We start from the raw sequence: 8,559 nt of genomic DNA on the forward strand, positions 1-8,559 counted from the left end.
CAAATAAGGAGGTTCTGTGTTCTAATGTTACGTATGCTTATTTGAAATCAAGGGCATAGGAGACAAACGAGCACTTCATGATGAGCGTCACCCGCCTATAAGAATAAGGGCTACGTTGCCGGTCTTTAAGGAATGCTGGTTACCAGGAGCTGGCTCGTGACCTCCACAGCCCGGCTGGGGAGGCTTGGCACCGTTGGGGTAGAAGTCTGCTTGGCCGTGGCTGTCCATGTAGCCGTACACACCAGCACAGGTATGAATTATGTCCACGAATCCCGCGTCATCTCTGGACAAACGACAGTCGTCTAACATTGGTGGTAGTTCAAACAACGGACGAGCTGGATCCAGTCCTGGAATCCAGAATTTAGTCAAACCCTATACATGAAAGAAAGAAAGAAATAAATAATTTACCCGTGACAACCTTCAAAGTAAGAAAAATAAAAAATAAATTATGTCACTAAATGGCCCCAAATCAGCAAAAAACTGCCGGTCGTATTCCCTATAGCAAAAATATACACTGTCTATATAAATATCAGCCTATTTAAGCAGGTTTTTTTTTGGGTCTCTTTATTATGGTTGACCAATGTTTCCGTTTCCATATATTGGTCGATGTTCAAAGTGTAGAACGGTAAAGACCTTGAGTACCAACTTGAGTGAAGTCTGTGACTCACTCCACCACTCTAAAAGAAATATTCTAGTTTAATTTAGTTGTACCTTGTATAGAACTGTTCCAAAAATTATCCTTTATGAACGAAGACATGGCATGAGAGAGGCTACCTCATAGATATTTCTTTATGTTTTCGACCGGAGTTCTAAGGGAGAGAATTGCAAAGAGCATGTACGAAGTGATGGAGTGATGACGTCACGAATGACTACGTTAATGAAGTTCATTTATTTGAAGATCAGGTTCCGCTGGTGCAATCAGCAGGTGGCCGAGGGCCACAGGATAGGAATGAATGACGGAAAGTGGTGTCAGAACAGAAGCCAAAATCCACTTCAGATCGCTGAGCCAGTGCAACAAGTAAGTACTTACTCACCACTTTAAAGCTGAAGGTAAAATAAATTGTCTAAAGTTGAGAATAGTAGTTTCATCTGTTTCTAAAACTGACTGTTCTCCAAAACAGAGGTTTTGTCTTCAATAATGAAATACATCCTCTAGCATTACTAACTCTAACGTGTACTTACCTGTGATCCTATGTACCGTATCATTGAAAAACATGCCGGCGAATCCCATGACCTGTGCCCCCAAGCTGTGCCCTAACAGATGCATTTGTTCACCCTGCACATCATAAGTTCTAACAAGTGATTCCAGCAGCTTCGCCAATCGTTTTCCTACATATCTCGTGGATGCTGCCGACCAGGGGTAAACAGGGTTGTCTGCCAGCAAGCTCCAATCGACCGCGATCAGGTCATGTCATATCTCTGAAGATACAGTCCTTCATGTCTAGTAGCCATGAGGTTGTAGCGCTGGACAACCAGCGTGTGTTATTACTTTAATGTCGTTTGATGCGTTGAAGAAGTTACTTTCAACGTCACTACCGTTCTTCGGGATGTAAAGTGGTTCTGGGTCTAATGGATTGGACCTGTAAAGTATTAAATATATTAAATCTTCAGGTGAACTCTCAGAAAGGTAGTTTATGTAGGTGATCACTAAAATTGTAACCCTATTTTAATTTAAAAACTACCAAACAAAGAATTGGATTTTGTCCAGAACAATTAAATTTACTTAATTTTAATGTAGCTCAGCCGAACGGAGCTCTGCATAATTTAAACGCTTGGTCAAGATGCAACTTAAGTCTTAGTCGTGGTCATTTTGTTTTTTGACGATTTGGTAATATTTTATTTTTTAGCAATAAATCCAAGTTTTTGGATGCCATTTTATATATTTTCAATGTAATAATAATGCTTAGGTAGTATCCTGAATTAAACATATAAATGGAAATAAATGGGGAAAGTAGCCGTAGATGTTACCGCCTACTATATCATTTCTTGCTAGGGTTGTAACCGTTCCAACACATGCATAGGGTTTTGGGATAAAGTGAGAAATACTCTAAATGTTCAACAATTACCTTGTGTATAGATAGAAACCAACACTCCCGCCCTGCCAACTGCTGACATCCGGCAACACAGAGAAGTTCATGTCTTGGATGACTCCAGCTTCGTCCAAGAAGTGGAGGTAGTCGGTAACGTGGCCAGCACCATCCGGAATTACGGGACTGATAACAGCTTAAATAAATGTTTTACGTCATGCAAAGACAGTGTACCTAGCTCAGCTAATTTTAGGAAAGTGATCGGCGATTTTTTTCCGGGATATTAAGTAAAATGTTAATATGGATGCGTCACTAAGTCCGCGATACTAAAAAAAACCGCTGTACGAAAAAAAAATTGATTGTAAAATATTCATAAAACTGACAATGAAGGCCTGTTTCCCTACTCATTGATAAATTTCACGACACGAGACAGACAAAATATGTGATGCCATCTCTGTTTATATCAAGCCCGGAACCCCGGTATATCCATATGAACACAATGATTGAGGTCATTGATCCCCAGTGGTAACCAAATCGCCGATCATTGTTTTGACCGCCCAGTAAACATCGCTACATCCACGAATTACCACAGCGGAAGGACAAGGCGCAATAACTCTGGGTGGCTACGGAATATTGAAAAGCCGAGTTCGTATCGTATCGGGACCGTCCCTTTCAACGCGTACAAAATTAAGCGTCGGTGCTGTAGTTGTCATAACAATTTTAACCGTGAGCATCATTTCTTTTAATTATTTGCTGAGGTAATGAGGGGAATAAAATCGGCCAAGTGCAAGTCGGGCTCAAACTCCAAGGGTTCCGAACAAAGGAGATTAACCGCTTTTATATGGAAGTTGGACCAAGTACTGCCCACACTAATCAAATCATACGAGTACAACGCATTATGATCCTTATGCTAACACGAGACTGCTAAAGCGCTTTTAGGATCTATCCAAAAGTCATTAAAAAAAATTATGATTTTACGTTGTTAATAATAGTAGATACTATGTGATTATGTAATTTAACAACCGAAATTTTGAAAAATGTTTTTTTTTTAATAGAAAGGAACGCAAGGAACTCGTTAGTAGTATTTTATTTCTGGGCAGCATTAGAATACTTAGAATAGAATCATTTATTTGAATACAAAAAATATAATATGCTAAACATTGTCAATCTATGACGGGGTTATGAGTGGGGTCCGCAGTAGGTCAGTGTATACGGTAGGTTGGTGTACACGGGTTGTAAACGGTAGGTTGCTGTAACATATTCAGTAGATTTCCAAAAAAAAATTTTTCACAGGGGTCCGAGGAATTGTTTAAATTGTGAAAGTGGTCCTGAACTGCGAAAAGTTTTGAGATCCAGTTAAGTAATAACTCACCAAATAAACACACGATATTTACTACCAATGCTACCAAAACAAGCATTATAGTGGGTAGTATACTCCGCTACCGTCCGTAGTGCATTGAGCTCATCAAGGTGTGTTAGAATTCTTAAAGGGCTAGAAATTATGTAACTATGCTAATTATGCATATGGGTGCATAGTTTATCATTCAAGTAGAACATTTGCGTTACATTAACAGGAAAGCTGTAATTTTTAGAGCTTGGCTGGAGATAACCGGTTTTAATTTTTGATACCTATCTATTTTTTTTTAATCTTATATTTTAACGAGGCTTTAGTACACCAAATGTGACTATGTCGGCCTCATACCTATCTATACTATCGTACTTAATAATGTTGTTGGGTCTTGTGTGGTGTTTTCTATTGATGTGTTATGTATAAATGTATTTCTTTCTTTTGATTTTATTTATTTTTGCCTATTATTTACCTTTTAATTTTCCCTCTGTGTACCTGTTTTCTGTATCGCTTACTATTTCTGGTGTACAATAAAGAGTCATAGTATTGTATTGTATTTTTTGTTTGGGGCGTTTTCATTAATCCTTTTGGTTTTACTAATATTATAAATGCGAAAGTACGTGCGTGTGTTTGTTAGTTATTCACGCAGAAGCGGCTGAACGGATTTGCATGGTATTTAGTACGTAGATAGCACATATAACATCGCTGTTATGCTACTTTTTATTCCGATAATCCGAACGGTACCTATAGGAATAAAAATTAAAAATTACAACCGCACAATAACATAGATGAACCTCTATGTATTTTGAATTGATGAATTTTCTTTATCCGAATTTAAATAACTAAAGGCTAGTGTTAGTACTTAATATTTTTGGACAAGAGTAAATCAAGTAGAAATTAAATGAACGTTTTCACTTAATGACATATTTTATAGTTAATACTACAACCCGGACTTAAAATGAGACTAAATTTACTACCACATTGCATCGGCCGTGGTCACAAGAGTACTGGAGTGTAGAGTGTAGGATTATAAGGAGTAAAGTCGTTCGGCGTTCCTTTCTTTCTAACTACCCGCGACGAAATATTTTTTGGCCCCTCCGTTCTAAGGGTATGCGTGAAAAGTTAGTCACAAAGATTTTCCACAATTTTCAAGATGCACTAGAGCAACAGAAGTAGAAAACGTAATTGCCGGTGAAATGGTAGCGGCCGGCACAATGGGCATTGTTCCCGTTCACACAGGAAGGCAACCGCGGCCATTGTATGCGTGCCTGGTACATCGCTCTGACCGCGTACGTGATAACACCAATATTTAGACTGTGTGAACCGTCTATCAATTTGTAATCATTGACTTAATGACTATTAGCGACCCGCCTCGCCTCGTCTTCGCACAGGTACTTTTCAAAAAGCCGGCCAAAAGCGTGTCAGACACGCCCAATATAGGGTTCCGTAGCCATAACGAAAAAAATAAGTATTTTTTCAAAATTTTCTACCCAACACTTTAGATTTTAGAGGGGGATGGGGGCGCTCAGTTTTAACGAAATTTGCAGTACCCCACACTACTCATATAGGCTTTGTTTAAAAAAATGTAACCCCACTTTACATTTATGGCAGGGACCCTAAAATTTTTTTTAGTTTTTTAGTTACCACTTCGTCGGCGTGACTGATTTTCATGCCAAATTACAGCTTTCTAGTACTAACGGTCTTTGAGCTTAGCCGCGGACAGGCAGATGGACAGACATGGCGAAACTATTAGGATTCCTAGTTGACTACGGAACCCTAAAAAAGGCCTAAGCAAAGGCGCTTCACATTTTTCAACACTATTTCTCAAAAACTTTACCCGCGCGAACCCGGGGCGCATAAATAGTTTATGTACCTATTACATGAATGAACTTATCGTGAAAAAATATGTAACTGATGGTGAACAGCGTACGAGTACACAGATATACAAATCCATCGCCTATTTACTCCAAAAGATCTAAGCATAAAGACGGCGGGAAGTGACTTTATTTCTACGAATCTTTATTTTATACAATTTAAAGAGATGTAGAGAAAAAGTCCTGGTCCGCTAATTATAAACTTTAATTCCACTTTTCTAAGTTGTTTTATTGAGAACCGGTGAGGTAAGTCGGGGCGAGCGCGCCAGCAGGGGGTAAACGCGCTACCATTAAAACAGGGTTTCTCAAACTTATGGCTCCACGTACCCCTGTTAAAGTTTCTAGACGATAGCGAACACCCCCCCCAAGAAATTCATAAAATTGACTGTTGGGGAAACCAAAAAGACTCCAAAAACAAATCTTAATCATCTTGCTAGTCTTGCAGCCTGGTGGTTTTTGGAGTCACGTAAACCTTGTCGCGAACCCCCTACCGTCGAATAGCGAACCCCTAGGGGTTCACGTACCCCACTTTGAGTAACCCTACATTAAAATATCGAAATCATAAGCAGTAATAACGACATCTTACAACCACGCACCTAAGACCTAAGACCTGTATAAGATGTCGTTAGTAGCGCAATATCAATAGGTACTTTTCGATATTTTAAAGGTAGGCGCGCTTGCCCTACTCACATTCTACTTTTGTTTTTATTTACAAAATTTATTCATGTAGGTAATTTGCACCTTTTAGGGCGTTTTACCCCGACTCACATTCTACTTTGGTTTTTATTTACAAAATTTCGAACAAAACAAACAGAGACTGCATCACATTTATCCGTCAAATAAATTTTATTAATGGATGGTGAAACAGGGGTTAAAATTCTATTCTGTTAACCTACGAACTAAAGTGTGCTTGCCTTTAAACAAGCTCAAGGCACAAACACATGTATTTTAATTTAGTTTTACACGAACAAATGCTTCAGGATATGTCTACACGTGGCCTTTGATAACAACATCTACGATCTCTTTGTTAGACAAATGCATAGAATGCACTTCTATAGATATTACCATAAAGTCATGATCTTAGTCACTATGCATTTCCGCTTACCCTATGCACTGCACCTGATGTTTCGTAAGATAAGTTGTGTGGCCAACATACGCCAATGTATGGCGACCAACATCCTCATATGAGTTGTCGCATGACAAAAAATATATAGGAAGCATTCTTAGACCACGGACTGAGTGCCAGCGGTGAGCTGGACGGGCAGCGGAGCGACGAGCGTGTTCTCTATACACAGTTTTTTTTAATTCGTGGGAATATCATTTAATATCATTATAAAACATAGGCTGCGTGCTTATTCCCGAAATCCAGTTATCTACATACATAGGCGCTGAATTCGTCCAGTTGTAGAGAGTAACAAAACAAACATACCTACACACACAGATCAGACCGCCCAGTGGTTAGAGAATCTGACTATGAAGCTTGAGGTACCGGGTTCGATCCTCCTCCAGTGTTTGTCCTCCAGTGTTGGGTGTTGAACATTTATGTATTGAAGTATACCTAGTGCCATCCACGAAGACGCGTGATTTAGACAACATTAGACATTAAAGTCATTGTAATAAGAACCACGGCACGCGTCATCATGAATGACTCTACCTATATATAGGGTGATCAATCCAAATGGGTCAGTATGGAGAAGTCAAAAACTATAATGAGGCACGCGTTCGAATGACTTTATTTTGATCAAATTTCAAAAACAAATTTTACAAATTTCGCTATTTTTTTTAGTTTCCTATACTGACCCATTTGGATTGATCACCTTGTATATCTATGTATTTAAGCATATTTTGTTACCCCCCCTCCCTCACCACACACACACACGCAAACTTACGCATTCATAATATGAGTAGGAAGTGTGTGTTTCGTTTCTATTAATCTTTAGTCTCTTAAAACTAATTCAATTTACAAAAAGTAGGTCCAACCATTGTTTGTCCATTTCCTCAAACTATCTCCGAGTTCGTTTCTAGCGTCTTTATCATTATCATAATGAAACAGTTTTATAATTATTACATCACGTTGCGGCGCCGGCGCACCTCTCACCGCTCGCGATAGCATCGTGTTGATCGCTATGGAGGATAACGAACTATGGTAGTCTCGTTCTGTTCTGTTATATTACGCTGCACAATGCGGTCTTGCCGGATGAAATGTTTCTATTAAAAATTAATTTTTTAATACAGGCTTTTTTTGCTGACTGTACTTTTTGTTGTCTGTACTTGCATTGTCATTTAAACTGCATATCCGGACCAAATTTCAATTAGTTACCTACTGTTAACCTTTGGGGAGTTACCTCTTGCGGAAACGATCCTGGCAGGTCAACCAAGATGTCACTACCAGTCTACCATTGTATTTTCACCTACCTAATTTATATAAGTATGACTAATTTCAAGTCAATGGACCGCTGGAAGTGGGCAAATTTAGCTTCCAAAATTTGACCCAAATAACTAAAAACAGGGCAAACTAAAGAAAAGCATGTAAAAATAGCAAGATTCCTGTAAATGAAAGTCGTCTTTCAATATTTTCACTACAAAATACGTTCTGATTTATGAAACTTATGCGTTTAGACTTTACATTAGTGTAGGTAATTTGGGTTTGTGATAAAACTAAAGAATGGAGGTAGAGTTGTGGATAACGGTCATTTCGAGGCTTAAAGATTTGACTATATTTGACAATTAAATTGGCTTATTTTATGCGAATGGATGCAAGAAACTGTCTTTGCGGGCTTTGAGTCGTTAAGCCTCGAGAGACTTTAGGCAAAATGAGCGTTTTTCACAACACTAGATGGAGGAGATATTAAGGAAAATAAACTATTTAATTCCAATCATAATTCGTCTCCGTCTATTCGAACAAAACAAATAGAGACGGCATCACATTTAACCGTCAGTTAACACTAATCAATGGGTGGTGAAACAGCCCCTTAGACATCCAAAACCGAACAATATTTTTAGGAGTGTCGAAATTATGGCAAAATTGGAAACTATAAATTATGGATTCAAACTGAGCGGCAAAAAATCTGGCCCTCAAATGTATGCAGTACCGTGAACTGGTTCAACTTTGCCCTCTGGCCCCAACATTGCCTGATTAAATTTGGAGTCGATAACTAGCACCCTTCTAGGTTTTTAAACTTTTATTCCCCCCGTAATAATAATTCCCGTGTAGATAAGAGTTTAAAACCTATAAGAGTGCTAAGTTATCGACTCTAAATCGAATCAGGCAATGTTGGGGCCAGAAGGCAAAGTTGAAGCAGTTTACTGT

General features: G+C 38.7%; 1 pseudogene; it reads right to left on the minus strand.

The window, feature by feature from the left end:
- Positions 1-87: 87 nt before the first annotated feature.
- On the minus strand, positions 88-2,137 carry LOC141440738 (pancreatic triacylglycerol lipase-like; annotated as a pseudogene).
- Between the last annotated feature and the right edge of the window lie 6,422 nt (positions 2,138-8,559).

Source organism: Choristoneura fumiferana, chromosome Z (genome assembly GCF_025370935.1).
Source record: "Choristoneura fumiferana chromosome Z, NRCan_CFum_1, whole genome shotgun sequence".
Classification (NCBI taxonomy): domain Eukaryota; kingdom Metazoa; phylum Arthropoda; class Insecta; order Lepidoptera; family Tortricidae; genus Choristoneura; species Choristoneura fumiferana.